The following is a 15,269-nucleotide window of genomic DNA, read 5'->3' as shown; positions in this document are numbered from 1 at the left end:
TTCCATTTTTGCTAATTTCACATTCCAACTTTTCCTTTTAGGTTTGGTTGGAACCTTAAAGAAGAATCAGACAGAATTCCAGCAACATCACCAAAGGAAAAGGGCCAAGGCAAATGGTGTGATGATCTTTGTTTCCATAGTCAGGCAGACTATCCCCAGGGAACCCTGTCCAAGGCCCGCTCCCAATCAATGGGCCTGTGGGTCCCTGCTCTCCACCTGCAGGGCCTCCCAGCATGCATTCAGCAGGGCCATTTGCTCCTGAATCTCAAACTCCCCCTTCTTGGACAGAGTCTTCTGTGTGATCAGCATTCCCCCACCTGTAGCACACTGCCCACCTGTCTCTGGTGGGCCATCATCTCCATCATGAAATCCTAGGCAGGGCCAGCATGGTTTGTGAGCCACTCACAGCCAAAAGCCACAATAAACTGCCGATGCTTCAACACCAACACTGCTGGGAAAGGTGGCCTAGTAGAGTAAGCAGAAATTACACTTTGATCCAATATTTAAGCTCTGAAAATAGGAAATGAACCATTCTCATAAGCAACAAGGGGCAGGCCAAGCAGGGCAGGGTTCCACCTCACACCACCATCTGTCTTGAATGAGATGCTGATTATGCTACTGACAGGTGGTGAATGCTGTATTAACACTAAATATAATCCATACACCATCACACTCACACAAGAAGAACTGCTGAAGGAGCATTACCATTTTCTATTATTTTCAAACCAAAAGCAAATAAAATCTCTCCATTAACATAGCTACACAATAACCTGCTTAACCCTAAAGAAATTGCTGTGTAGTCAAATTCACTACACTGCAACAAAATACACCCTCAGAATAGTAGGGAACTTTCATTATGCAAAATTGTACAGGAACTTTGAGTACAACATCTGCTGAATCATACAATAATTTAAAATAATCACTTCCTGGTTAAGAACCCTAACTCTGTGATTTGGTGTTTTGATTCATCATTTTGTTTGTTTAACTACAACACTTCACTTCAGAAATGAGTATAATGTGCATTGATTTTAACTGGTGGCTCTACAAAATATACATGTGAGGATAAAATTAAAATCCTAAATCATTTCCAATGCACACTCACCCATGCCAATTTTATAACAAAGCCCTGGTTAAATAACAGAAGACCTAAAATATGTCATGATCTTTCTGTGGAGCACAATCTGGTAAACGACAAACATCAGGGTACACAGAGCCTCCACACTGAGGCCTGGCACTGTGGCAGATAGATCCTGCTCACAGACCACAGATGTTTACTCTGTGGGTTGCAAACTGGCCTTTGCCTTCTTCTACATTGTCTAAGACATCATCCTGCTCCTGGAAAGTGTCCTCAGCAGAGAATAGGCAGGTCAGCACCTCCTCCAGGACCACCTGCTAGCTGTCCATGTCCACTTCCACTTTGGGGGCAGTACTGGGTGTCTGCATAGGCACTCTCTGCTACCCCTCCAGTATGGAGCTCAGCAAAACTGAAGTCAAGGAAAGCCCATGGCCCTCATGAAGACCAGAAGGATGTTCAACATGCTCCATATGGAGAATCCTAAGCAGGCACCAGTGTGTCTCAGGCACAATCCTGGGTCTCAGGAGTCAGGCCATGAATATCAGAAAGCCCTCATTACATATGCTATGGGGACAAAGTGCCAAAGCAGGAGGTCCTCATGGATTCTGTACTCAAGGAGAGTCCAATATAATTGGGGAGAGGAGACTAACCCCCATGAATCACCTCTGAACAAAAACAAAATGGTTAGTAGCAGTTTATAGCCAAGTAATAAAATCTGTGTTTCCAACCAGAAATGACATGCGAGTTTCCCGAAGGCTAAATCAGGAAAATTTCAGGGAGGAGCGCAAACATGTGGGTCCTTGCAGGATGGATGGAATTTGAAGCAGAAGAGATGGAGATGAGAAGTTGACATGGACCCCTAGTTAAGCCCTGGAAAATCAAAAGACAGATGGTGCCAAAGACAGAGAAAGAAAAAGAGTTAAATCCTGAACTTACTAAAACCCTAAAGTCAAAAGAACCTGGAGATCACTTAGTACCAAACCTGCAGATCACAGAGGAGGATGTCTGAGAACTAGGAAAGTCAGTGAGCAGCCAGAGGCCACCTAGGAACCAGCAGCTACAAGGTGGGAGGGGAAAGACATTCTCCAAATGCAGGTGTTCAGAGACTTCCAACTGAGAGCTCCTTACAGAGAAAGGCAGGAATTTTTTGCCACCTACATAATGCTCCAGAGCATCGGTCTGCAGAAAGGACAGAGCAGGAGAGGGGGTGGGCATGGGGTCCCTGAGCAGCAGTGGGGGGCAAACCATGTCAGAATGGATGGCTAACTTGCCTACATTCTGTTCCCTCAGTTAATTTAATTCAACCTCTAAGGCACTAATGAAAGCAAACAAAAGAATAATTAATGTTGAGACACTTGATCCTAATCAAACAGCAAATGGTTTCTGGAATTCTTATCATTCTACCCTTATTTCTAAGCAGAAGCAATTATTTTGTCTATGCCTCATGAACAGCAAATGAAGTCTTCCTTTTTAAGAGATCATGGTCTTAACTATAAGAAGTAAAATACCCTATTTATTCTGGAATTCTAACAAATGAAACAGAAAGCCAATACAGAAGTGATTCCAAAACCCAGAGACAAAGTGGGAAGGCTATTGGAGCCACCAGAAATGGTGCCTCATTGAGGTGGGTGATAGCTGCTCCCTGGAGTCAAGAACCACCACCCCCAACCTTGTCGCCTTGTCAGGCAGAAAGAGGTCAGGGCTTCCCCTAGCATCACAGGGCCTTCAGAGCCACTGCACAGGGCCCCAGTCACAGCTGGCCCCAGCTCTCACCATCTTATCAACATCTCTTCCTTTTCTATGCCGTGCTATTTTTGAAATGGAGAAAATAAAAGGATTAGTACTCACTACACAAAGAAAATCTAAATAATAGACAAGTACTCTGAGCCACAGGAAAAAAACACAGATATCATGTCAATTCAAGACCATTATGATTTCTATTGAAATTAAATGACAGTTTTAGAAAGGAGCTTGTTGAGTGAGAATGAATGAAAACAAAATTTGAGAGAAAAAATCATAATAACAAATGCTGCTGTTTACTGAGTGCTTATTTTTGTGTCATTTTAGGCACTTTGTATCCACATTTTATACACAGAACTGTGATTCAGAGGCAAACCAACCCAAAGCAAGTGGTCATGTGGCTGAAATTTAAGTCCCAAACCCCATGCTTCCTGCTTCTCTAAAATATATTTCATACCATTCAAAATCCATGTTCATCTCCATTTCTAGTTGAAGGGACATTGGACGATGAAAAACAGGTGGAAGAAAATAATTTGTTGCTCTTAACCAAGATTTACTGTACTACAATTACAAGCTCCTAGAAAGAAAAGAAAAAAAGAAGGGAGGGGAGGGAAAGGAAGGGAAGGGAAGAGAAGAGGAGAATAAAGGGTGGTTCTCACAATTGGGGGCACACGAGTTGGATGGAGACTTGCTGACCTTGACACAGGCCTAGAGCTAGGTAACCCAGCCAGTGATACTTTGGGAGTGCGAAGAAGCTAAAGAACTTGCAAAGCACAAGCACAGACTGGAAAGTGCACAAAAATCTCAAAACCCATACCATGTACAAAGCAATTGCCACCCCCTCTTGCAAAGTAGTCAAGCACTTTCTTACCTTCTCCCCAGCTACAGGACCCCGTCCACTGCCCAGCTAGACTCTCCTGCCTTGTCCCTCCCCGCTGCATGCTGGAGCTGGCTCCTATGGGCTGCACCTGATTCTCAAATATTCAGAAATCCTGAGAACCACAACCTCTGGTCTCTTGAAAGTCGCCCTGGTGAGAGTCCTTAGACCAAGAAAATGGGCAAATATGACAAATCAGGGCTCAGGGGTTTTGTGGGGAGCTGGTATACCAGCACAGCACCTGCCCCACCCCACCAAGGATAAGAGACAGAAAGATGAAGTTGCCACTAGAAGAAAGGACTAAGAAACCAATTCACACCCTCCCTTAAAGGAGAAACTCACCAGAATCCTATTGCAAATTACTCCTTTTAATGAAAAGGGACACAAAAGATTGTCATTTGAAAGGTCTTGTCAGATGTAATAAGGAAAATCAATTTTAATGGCAAAAAGGGAAGGGAGGGATGGGGTACGGGGAGAAAGAGAACAAACTAGTTCTTAGAAATAAATTGGGCAGCACACACCAACAGTGATAAAGGGGGACTGAATCAGAATGACGGAAAAATGCATTTTCTTAAGCACGTCAAGGCACAGCAAGATCAACGCGCCAGACCCCAACTCCAGCCGTGGCATGTGAAATCATGTTTTCCTTCTTTAAGTAGAGTCAGCTGAGTTCCGGTTTTTTAATATTCGCATGTGAAGGCGGGCTGAGAAACTGGACGTCTTATACTTAACATAAGCCAGGAAATCAAGGTGTTCTCCTTCGCGCTAAAACATTCTAAAAAAGGTTTCTATCTAGCTGTTTACAAGGGTGATGAATCTAACATTATAATTAAGAATCCATGAAAGCGGGGCTGGTTCTGCAGGGACAGAGGCTGCGGCGCTGCTGCGAGGGCAGGTCCTGCGCGCCAGGGGCCGACGCGCCGCTGGAGAAGGTAACCCCCGCGCCCGGGCCGCGCTCCCTCAGCCTGCGGCGGCGGCGCTGAGGCGCTGAGGCGGCGGTTGCCGGCTTGGTGCACCCGGGACCCAGCGGAGAGGAAGCGGCCCGGGCCGAGGCACGGCAGGGGACATCGGCCTTCCTGAGGCGAGGGGCGGACGGGTGCGTGGCTCGGTAACAGCCTTAGCCGCTCGCCTCCGCTCCCTTGGCCCCGGGCGAGGCCTCATGGCCGCCACCCCCTCCCGCTTAGCCGTCGCCGCCGCCAGGGCCAATGACACAGGCGGGCCAAGCCCGAGCGAGCTAGACCCGGATACTGGAGCCATGCGGGAAGATGGAGAGCCTGCTGCGCTGCAGCCCCGACCGCAGCTCCTTCTACTGCAGCAAGGAGCACCACCGCCAGGGGTGGAAGAAAGCACGAGCTCGTCCGCCAGGGCAGCGAGGGCGCCGCGGAGCCCCGGGCACACTCGCCACGGCACCGGTCACCACCATCACCGTCTCAGCCCCGCACAGTGGGTGGCCGCGACTCCGCCCAAGTCCGGCGTGGCTGAGGAGGCCAAGAAGGCCCCGCGGCGCAGGGAGGCGACGGCCGGGGAGGCCCCAGGCAGATCGGCCGCTGGAGACGCGACGGCAGCCAAGGCAAAGGCAACGCCTGGGCGGATCCAGCGCCTGCGACGCCCGCGCCCTTGCCTCACGTTGCCACTGGCAGCCAGGGCGGGTGGTGACCGAGGAGGGGCCCCGGAAGAAGAGCCGCTGGCCCGTTCGCAGTTGTTCCAAGAGAAGTGGAACGTGCACCCGCCAAGCAGCATCCCCGGCTAGGGGCTGAGCCACAGCTGTGGCCTGTGGCCAAGGAGCAGGCAGAGCCGCTGCTGGAGCTGAAGCAGGCGCTGGAGTCCATTGTGACGCCAATGAACAAGCACAGCCTCTGTGTGGTGACGACTTCCAGGCAAAGAGGCAGGGCAGCAGATCCTCGAGGAGGTGCGGGCCCTGCAAGACACCGCTAGTTTACCCACGGTCAGCCAGAAAAGCAGCTCGTCCAAGGACATCTGAGGCGATAACAGCACCTGCATTGAGGGCAGGAGCCTGGCTGTGAAACCACTGGGCTGCTCTTGAGCAGCATGGAAGACCTGACCCACCACGTAACAGGAAACTGGGCAACTACAGAATCAATGGCCGGTGGAAAGCCATGGTTGCTCGTTATCCAGGCAATGGAACGAGCTATGTGCCTCATGTTGATGATCCAAATCGATTTGGAAGATGTGTGAGATGTATATATTATCTTGATAAAGACTGGGATGTCAACGTAGGTGGAGGTATACTTCCAGTTTTTCCGGAAGTACCAAAAGATGTATGTTTAGTTTAAAGAAACAAAAACAAAACCAAAAAAAGCAAAACCAGATACTTTTATTTTTATGCTATAAGGGTTTTCTTGTTTACCTTTCAGAAAAAGTGGGAATATTACAAAATCACGCAAGACCTCCCAGATTTCTGTAAGGTAAAGAATGTATTGAGATGGGTGTCTTAGACTTCAATTTAAAAAAGCCCAAAAGGTGGAGTCTTTATTTTACATGAATTATGTGTATGAAACCTTGCCAACTTAAGTTTTCTACCTGGATCCATTATCTTCTTTGACAAAATAATGTGTGTAGAGGAATATTTCTGTATATTTCATCTTATGACAATTTCAGCATCTGTATAATTTGTATTCAATTAGAGAACTTTTCTATGGAAAGCTCAGTGATTTTTATTAGAAGATTGCTACTGTTCATGTGAAACATGAAAAAAATTTGTTTAGTGAAACTGACAGTGTAGATTTAGTGTAGGATTAAATATTCACTATTATGATCTCACTTAGAAGAACTTGCAGGAAGAAATTATAGTGTATTGTTTTACATACCCATACTCAGTTTTGTTCCACTTCATCTCCTTTGTTCCATATAATAAACTTTAACATGTCTATAATCACTGCCTCTGCCAGCTGACCCAGCAGTGCAAGTTGTCTTTGCTATCTGGTCTGCATTGCATTATGCCACAACTCAAAAGTGCTATCATTTTCAGGTTTAGTAGAAATTGTATTATGTTGATGAAGGGTTTGTTTGATTTTCAAAATGTACAGCAACAGCCTTTTAATTTGGGGGCCCCCGTGTCATTCAAATGTGTACTTCATTTGTGCAAAGTAACAGATTCTACTGTCTGTGGGTTGTACTTGCCAGACAGGTCTTAAACTGTGTATTTTTTTTTTTGAAAGGTGGATATAATTTTTTGGAGATCATTGTGAAAACCTAAAGAAATCAGAATAGCCATTTCTTTAATAACCATTTAAAATCTATACATTTAATGTTAGTGGCACCGTTACCTTTCACCAATTAGGACTCTTATTTAAAACAAAATTTAAAACTATTTTTAACTTATGTGTGTTTAATCCTGATTAAGGACAAAGCTTCATAATGCTATTTTTATTCAATATATTAACCAGCTATAAAACACAGACCTTTATCAATAGCAGGTAAAGAATTTCAAGTAAGAATCCACCCAAATTACATGTCCAAAATAGGTGAATTTCAGATAGCCTATAAACTCATGTAATTGGAAAAGCAGTGTTTCATTATGAAAGAACTCTCAAGTTGCTTGTAAAACTAATCTATTTTTAAAAACGTATAAATGTTCTTGAAAAATTATGGTTATTTCCAGCTGTGTTTTTTATTTTTAAATCCTTTATCATGCATACTATTGTCTTTCTTAATAGGATCTTTCATCAGATAATGTGCTTTTCTATCACATCTCTCTCTTAGTCCAGAACATCTGGTATTACTTTTTATAAATAATAACAAGAGAAAAGAGTAAACACAGGGGTTCAACAATTTTAGAAACATACTGGAGATAATTAGACTGTCAGTGTGATCTATGAGCTCTGTGTTTGGATGCTCAACAAATAGGATTTTTAAAATTATTTTAACATTCATTTATTGAACATACCTCTATCATCCCTCTGCCATGAAAAGGAAGGGTCATTAAGCATTTATCTCTAATTGTCATAGCTGTTCTGTTGTATGTATGCAAGAAAGTTAATCTGTGTGGTCACAGATGAAAGTGTAAGAGCACTTATTATAACATGAGATGAATAAAAATGTTCATAAGTTTTTTTAAAAAAGAACCTACAAAACTAGCCTCTACATTAATTTCTGCTTCACACTCTTTTTTATATTTCCTTGGAAGGGTCTCTACTTCATGAATATCACCTATGGTGACTTGCTGAGGTAGCACCTCAAGCAAAGACATTAAATACACAATTATGGATTTCTGGTCAGGGAGCTGGACAGCGACATCTAAAAGTGGAACAAAGTAAGAACCCACCCAAATTACATGTCCAAAATATGTGAATTGCTCAACATTAGATGTAAAATAACTCTACTTAGCACCCAGAAGCAATATGTAATACAGAACTTTTGTAAGCTCAGCAAATTGCCCTTTTCAAATAATAATTGAGACAAATGCAAAGAGGATTGTTCATTTTTGCTCCATATCCCATTTCTTAAAAATCTTCCCTAAAAGCATCCATGAAATTTCAAAGATAAGCTACCTCTGTTACCATGTCAGATAATAACACAGTCTATGAGATGAGCGGTATTCTACCCTGCAACATTTGAAACTAAAGTTGTCATATCATATGGAAGAAGTTCACAGAAAACACATTTTAATGAACCAAACCAAGTATTGAATTATCTAATAATTTTATTTTTTTAAAACTTTAATATAGATGAACTGTTCTCCAATAATAGAATTAAATTTCTGCCTGAAGGACCCTATACATTGCTAAGTAAAAAAACTTACAAATATTGGTTTACAAGTATAGCTTCCAGCTATACTTCAAAAAGAAATACTCTCCTCAATATCCTAATTAATTCTAAAAAGGAAAAGAAAACACTGCTTTTAAAATGTTCAAAATCCTAAAGCAAAGTCAAGGTTGAAATTAAATATTGAATATACTAACAGCTTTTCAATTCCCAAATAATGTTAAGCCTTGCTGAGGGCATGTTCCATTCTCTCAGTTGGGGTCATGTTGGGGACTCTCTCCCAGCTGAAGGGACCAGGTCTGAAATCACCAAGCAAACAAAAAGCAATGAGGATGAACTATAAGGAGACAAGACAGGCACAGCTATTGTCTAATGCATTTCAGTATTTATATTGTCTTATTTGTGAGTTAATAAATAGCTTATCTTTTAAATTGTAACTCAATGGCTTTTTTGATATATAATATTTGAAAGCAATTTCAAAGTAGGAAAGCTATAGGTAGCATATTCCAAGATTCTCGGATTGGTTAAACATGCATGTTGAAGTCTCTAGGGTAACCACTAAAAAATAAAAATGGCACATAAAATTTCCCAAAAGGTAAAAGACAAAAAAAATGTGTTTGGAGGGGAGAATCAATCAATGCAAAACAAAATCAAGAAAGGAAAAACAAAACATAAAAAAGAAAAAGAAGTGGAAATAAGATGGCAAAAATGAACCTAAATATTCAGGTAGCACAATCAAAGGTGATGGGCTAAACCTACCAATGAAAAGTCCAAGAGTAGCAGAGTAGCAACACCAGCTCTCATCTATTCACTAGGTGCTCCTTAGAAAAGGCTCTGGGAGGATTTCTGTCCCATCAACCTCCCATGTTACCATTGTCTATCATTTAATTTCTATCTTGATTTTCTTTTAGTCCCACAAACTGGATATTATTGTTGTTTTGATTTACCCAAAAGTTGGTCCCTTTCTTTGCTTACTATCTGTTCTTGCATCTTAGACCTACAGACCTTGGGGGACTTGCCTCCCCCACAAGCTCCCTCCCCAGTTCCTTCTCTGATTTCATCTCCTAAGACCCAACCCCCATCACATGTCTCCTGCAGACATCTCTTCTCCTCTTGCCTGATGCATTTTTCTTTGAGTAGTTGCCATTTATAGATATTCTAAAACTTATGTATTTATTTTATTATTGTCTGTCTCTACTGAAATTTGAGCTCCACAAGATGAGCTGCAGGCTTTCTTCTCTGCTGTACATGCTGAGAAGACATTCAACTAATATTTGCTAAATCAATTCATTTAAGTTTGGAAAAATGTATTGGCTGAAATTCAATAGTTTCCTCATAAAATCTCTTAATCAACTAGGATCAGGGGGAGATTGTACTCATAAAGGGTTGGGTGGGAGATTTTCTTTAACCTGATTAAAAATATATTGAAAAAGCTAAAGCAGAAATCATACTATGGTAAAACATTAAAAGCATTCCATTATCAAGAAAAAAACATTTTGTTCCATCATTGCCACTTTAAGCAAACACTGTATTGAAGAACCTGGCATAATGAAGAACAAAAAATAAAAAAGGAAAGGAAAAAAAAACAAAAATAAATAAAACCACAAAAATTCATGGATATTCTACCGAAAAAAAAATTGATGGAAAATTTTGGTAATGTATAGTGGTGATGGAGGCACAACACTGTGACTGTAATAAATATCCTTAACTTTACTTTTGTAAGTGGTTAAACCAGGAAATTTAAAGTTGCTGTATATATGTTAACACAAGAATTTTTTTTTTTAAAATAGCACAGACCTGTACAACACAAATAATGAACTCTATTATGGACCAAAGTTAATATTTTAATTATAATAATATGTTTCAATAACTGTAACAAAGGCAACACACTAATGCAAAGTGTCAACAGGAAAAACTGTGTGTGGGCTTGGGGCTGTATGGAAACTCTGTATTTTCTGCATGATTTTCCTGTAGATTGACAACTGCTCTAATAAAAATAAAATCCCTAAATCTGTAGGCAAACTTACTAAAATATTTAAGAATTTAACAGATTTTGATATTTAAGATGTTTAATACATTGAAAAGTCCATTGAATTTTTATATATTGACAAGTGAATCTTGAGACAATAAATCAATTACAGTGGCAATAAAACATACAACATTTTGCCCTTCACATTTGAATCCTCATTTCATCTCTAATTTATTTTGGGGTGAGGTGCAAGTGTGAGGGAAGGACCTCACATCCTAATTTACATACAGTTAACCAGTTGTCTCAGAATTGCCTACTCCTAATCTGTAATATCAGTTTGGTTGTCTATCAGATTTCACTGTATGATACATCTATTTCTGAGCTCTTCATTCTATTAGGTTAAATTACATAAAACTGTCTTTTTTAATAGGTCAAAAACAGTCATATATTGGCAATTTCATGTAGTTCAACCTATTATAATATTGGTGCATTTATCTATAGAACTATATACATTTCACACATTACTATAGCTTCATTGTTGGTCTGATTTCTCTTTGGCAGACTCTCCACCTGGTTCTTTTCCTTCAGTCATGTATTGACTACTTATTATTGATCTTTCATCTTATATACAATTATATAATTAATTTACAAGTTTCATGAAAAATTGGCTATTTTTAATTGGAATTGCATTGAATTTATAACATTTTACTCTTCAGTATAAGAATAAATGCTAACACAACTCTGTAAATATCACCAGGTAATGCTGAATGAATGGGGTCCAGCTGTGACAAATGTGCAAGGGTATGGGGGTGAGGAGAGCCAGGGACACTGCCCTTGACAGTGTGCCTCAGCCCTTGGGTAGGGTGCCTCTGAATTCCTCTCCGTAACTGTTTTGGGGGATGTCAGTAGAGGAGGTGGGGCTGCGGAAGAGGCTTAGGGGAGGAGCCATAGGGGTGGGACTGGGATGGTGGGGAGACAAGGGAGAAACACTACGTCCCCTTCCAAGCAGAGCACAGCCATTCACTTGTGGTGGAGCTGGGCATTGAAGGCCTGTCCATCTGCCCAGCTAGTGGTGAAGTTGAGCACACTGACCCAGCAGTTGGACCATGTGGCCTGGCCCACCCAGCTCAGCAGAGTCTTCTCACTGTAGGTCTGCTGCTCATCAGACATGATGTCCTTCATGGTGTCCTTGACCCATATATTTCAAAATTGGTGAACTTTCCCCAATGAATCTCTATTTGTTAAAATCTATTAATTATATTACTAAATTAAATTAGTATATTTTCCATATTAACTCACCATATCCAGGTCTTGTTTTATTCCCTTCAGTGGAATTTTATTTTATCCTAGAATATCCTGATGCCATTTTAGGAAGGTGGTTTCCTCAAAGCTGCAAGTTTGTTGTGTTTGCAGGGAGAAGGAGATGCAATCAGGACTATCCAAGAACTCATTCCCAGTGCAGGCTCCTGTGCTGATACAACAGAAGCCACAAACTGGGCCTGGTTCTGGTGTCCAATGGTAACCAAGCAAGTGACATGCACAGAAGAGAGATGAACACACCTGAACCTCACTTTTCACTGACCTGGAGCCCTGGGTGAGCCCTGGTGAACATGGCATTGGCAGAATTAACCAAACACTTGTAGCTTATGTGGCTGCCCATGGTAGATTGACCTCATCCTGCCAATTTCATTACATCTGAGAGGAATCCTTTGCTGTTCATGGATTTCCTGCCTGTGTGGAGGTGAGGATGTGATTTCAGCTGCATGTCAGTCTAAAGTTTCTTAAAGTCAGTGACCCATAGGAGAGCCTCACCCCCTTGGCTGCACATAATCTGATAAAAACTGCTCAGCACAGGGAAGATGCTCAGCATCCTTAGTCAATAGGGAAAAGCAAATCAAACCACATTGATATAACAGTTAATGTGCACTAGGAGGGATGATCAGGAAAAAGACAGATAATATCATGTTTTGTGAGGGTGGAGACATTGGAGCCACCTTGGAGAATATTCTCATCATTCATGACAATGTTAAACACAGAGTTACCCTGTGACCCAGCAAACCCACTGTTAAGTGTCAACCTAAGAGGAAAGAAAATATATGTCCACACAAACACTTGTAGGGGAATGTTCATAGCAGCATTATGCACAAAAGCCAAAGATATAAACTACCTAAAATGCTCATCAACTGGAGAATGGATAAACAAAGTGTGGCATGTTCATACAGGGGAGTATTACAATCATTGTTATAATTAGAAGTTTTCTTTTTAATATATGTTTTTACAATACAGGACGAATATTGTCTCAACTCACTTATATGAAGTACTCAGAAGAACAAAGTTCAATGAGACAGTTGGGTTTTTATAGGATATCAGGGGCTGGGGGTGGTCAGGGTGAGTAAAAGGAGTTGCAGCCTCATGCATGGATAGATTCTGTTTGAGGTGCTGAAAAAGAAGAGTTAACAGATGTTGATGATGTTAACACAATATTGAGAATATAATTAATACTGCTGTGTCATACACTTGAATGTGGTTAAAATGGGAAAATTTGTACTGCATGTTTGTTGCAACAATAAAATTTTCAAGAACATAAACAAAGAAACAAACAAATAGTTTTACAAAATGGGAGAGAAAAGATAAATCAGCCAGGAAATAGAATTCCAAATAATTCCCTTAGCTACTGCACAAAGAGCAGGAGCATAACTGCAGGCTGTGCATTGTGGCTTCCTCCAAAATGTATCATGAGAAAAACATCAGAGATGTTCCTATTGTGATGCAGCCTCCAAAATGCCTTCCCTGTCCTGCTCAGAATTTTGTCATCAAAACCAAGGAAAGTCTGAGAAACTGACACAGGCTGGAGGAGCCTACAGGGAAGTGAATACTAAAGGTCATGTGGTGTTTGCTAAAGGATGCTGGCCCAGAGAAATGACATTGGGTGCAAACTGAGAGAATCTGAGTATGGGCTTTAATAAGCAATAATGTATAAATATTAGCCCATTAATTATAACAGTTTACTAACCAATGTAATATGTTAGTAATAGGGAACAATGGGCTCAAGGTATACGGGAAACTATTATGTTCTCTATTTTCTTGTAAATCTAAACTGTCCTAAAAATTAAAGTATATTAAAAAGCAATGGGAAACAAAGTTTAGAAAATGGTGGAGTGGAGAGGTGTAGAATTTAGTTACTCATTTAGGGAAGCTGGTAATTAGCCAGGAACTCAAAGAAAGCATTTTCAGGGTCTCCAGTGACCAGTCATGCATCATACACCTGTCTGGAATTGGTGGAATAGATAACATTGCAGTGAAACCTGTAAGTTTCCCTGGCCAGGGGTCTGTGCCTCTCCCCTCTGAGAACCAGCAGACAGTCATACAGCTGGCCTGCTGAGGGGAAAAAAAACAATCTGCTGGGAGCAAGAAGAGGGGTTCAACCCAGCCTCAATCACAGAATTAATTAACAAATTAATTAATTAACTTTTGGAGTTGGGAGTGTTTGTGATGCTGGAGAAGGGCTGGACTCTGGGAAGGGTGTCACATAGAAGTGGGCACCCAATCTGTCTCTCACTATGTGGCTCCAAAAAGGCCTTTTTTTTCTACATTTTGTACCTTTTCTTTCTCTCTGACTCCATATCTTTTTACATTTCAGTAGCCCCCTGGCATGGATGGAATTAAAGGTATGGAGAGTAACTACCCAGGTGAAAGAGTTAATAGCCTAAAGCACATATCTTTAAATACTTTATACTGAGATTGAAAAAAGATGGTTGCTGGGGAAAGAATTAAAAAGGGATTTCTTTTTTTTTTTCTTTTCTTTCCTTTTTCTTTTTTAAAAATAACTATTCTAAGTAGTTCTTTACAGAAAGCCTTAGATATTTACAACTGGCCTCTGGACCCAGGCAATGGAGAGCTGAGATAGGTCTGACTGACAAAGCAATGAACCTAGTGGGGAGACAATTTCCTAAAGGACATAACTTTCCCAAGAAAGGGGGGCATGGTCCAGCTCAAGTGGAAGCTGTCCTTCAAAAAACTCAGAACCCTGGGACTGAAAAATGGAAACCAGCTTCAGTCAGCCATGCCCCTGACAGGGACAGAGTCTGTGGAGAATTAAATGCACCACACCTCTTTACACTGAGGGGAGAAGTAGGCTAACAAGCACCACATGCTGGATAGGATAGGAAAAGCACAGAATCTAAAGGCCTCACAGGAGGGTTTTATTCTCACGGAAAATTCATATCCTCCTTCTGTGAACTGGACCTCACTGGACTGGGAAAACCTGATTGGGGTTGACCATATCTGAAGAGACCCTCTCACAAAAAGGTTACATACAGGCAGGACAAGAAACAGAAAAACACAGGGAGAAAATTTCTGATCAACTAAACAGTAGCTAAATAAGAGGTCTAGAATAAGTTAAAATGAATGACAAAGAATAGAGAAGAAAGGCAACCAGCAAGAAAAACCTAGGTAAAAGAGTGAAAACAAGCTCCAGAATAAACCAATCAAGAAAATCAGATGCCTAGGCAGCTTAAAATAAAGAGCCATACTAGGAAACGTGAAAATATAAACCTGCCAAAGGAATAAAGTAATAGTTCAACTGAGGTACAGGAGTTGAGACAACTAATTAAAGGTAATTCAAACAAATCTCCTACATCAACTCAATGAACTGAGGGATGATATGGCAAAAGATATGAAGGCTATAAAGAAGACACTGGATGACCACAAAGAAGAATCCATAAGCTTAAAAAAATAAACAGCAGAACTTATGAGAATGAAAGGCACAATAGAAGAGATGAAAAACACAATGGAGGGATACAACAGTAGATTTGAACAGGCAGAAGAAAGAATCAGTGAACTGGAAGACAAGACATTTGAATTCACTTAATGTTAATGTATAA

At 41.1% G+C, this 15,269-nt stretch overlaps 1 protein-coding gene and 1 pseudogene across 1 annotated transcript in view; one reads left to right on the top strand and one right to left on the bottom strand.

The window, feature by feature from the left end:
- LOC119525123 (olfactomedin-4-like) overlaps nucleotides 1–15,269 on the bottom strand; it is a 160,595-nt gene that overhangs the window by 101,840 nt on the left and 43,486 nt on the right. The window lies entirely within an intron of this gene.
- Nucleotides 4,532–6,355, top strand: LOC119525110 (annotated as a pseudogene).

Source organism: Choloepus didactylus (genome assembly GCF_015220235.1).
Source record: "Choloepus didactylus isolate mChoDid1 chromosome 23 unlocalized genomic scaffold, mChoDid1.pri SUPER_23_unloc8, whole genome shotgun sequence".
Taxonomy (NCBI): domain Eukaryota; kingdom Metazoa; phylum Chordata; class Mammalia; order Pilosa; family Megalonychidae; genus Choloepus; species Choloepus didactylus.
This window is presented reverse-complemented; position numbering and strand designations above follow the sequence as displayed.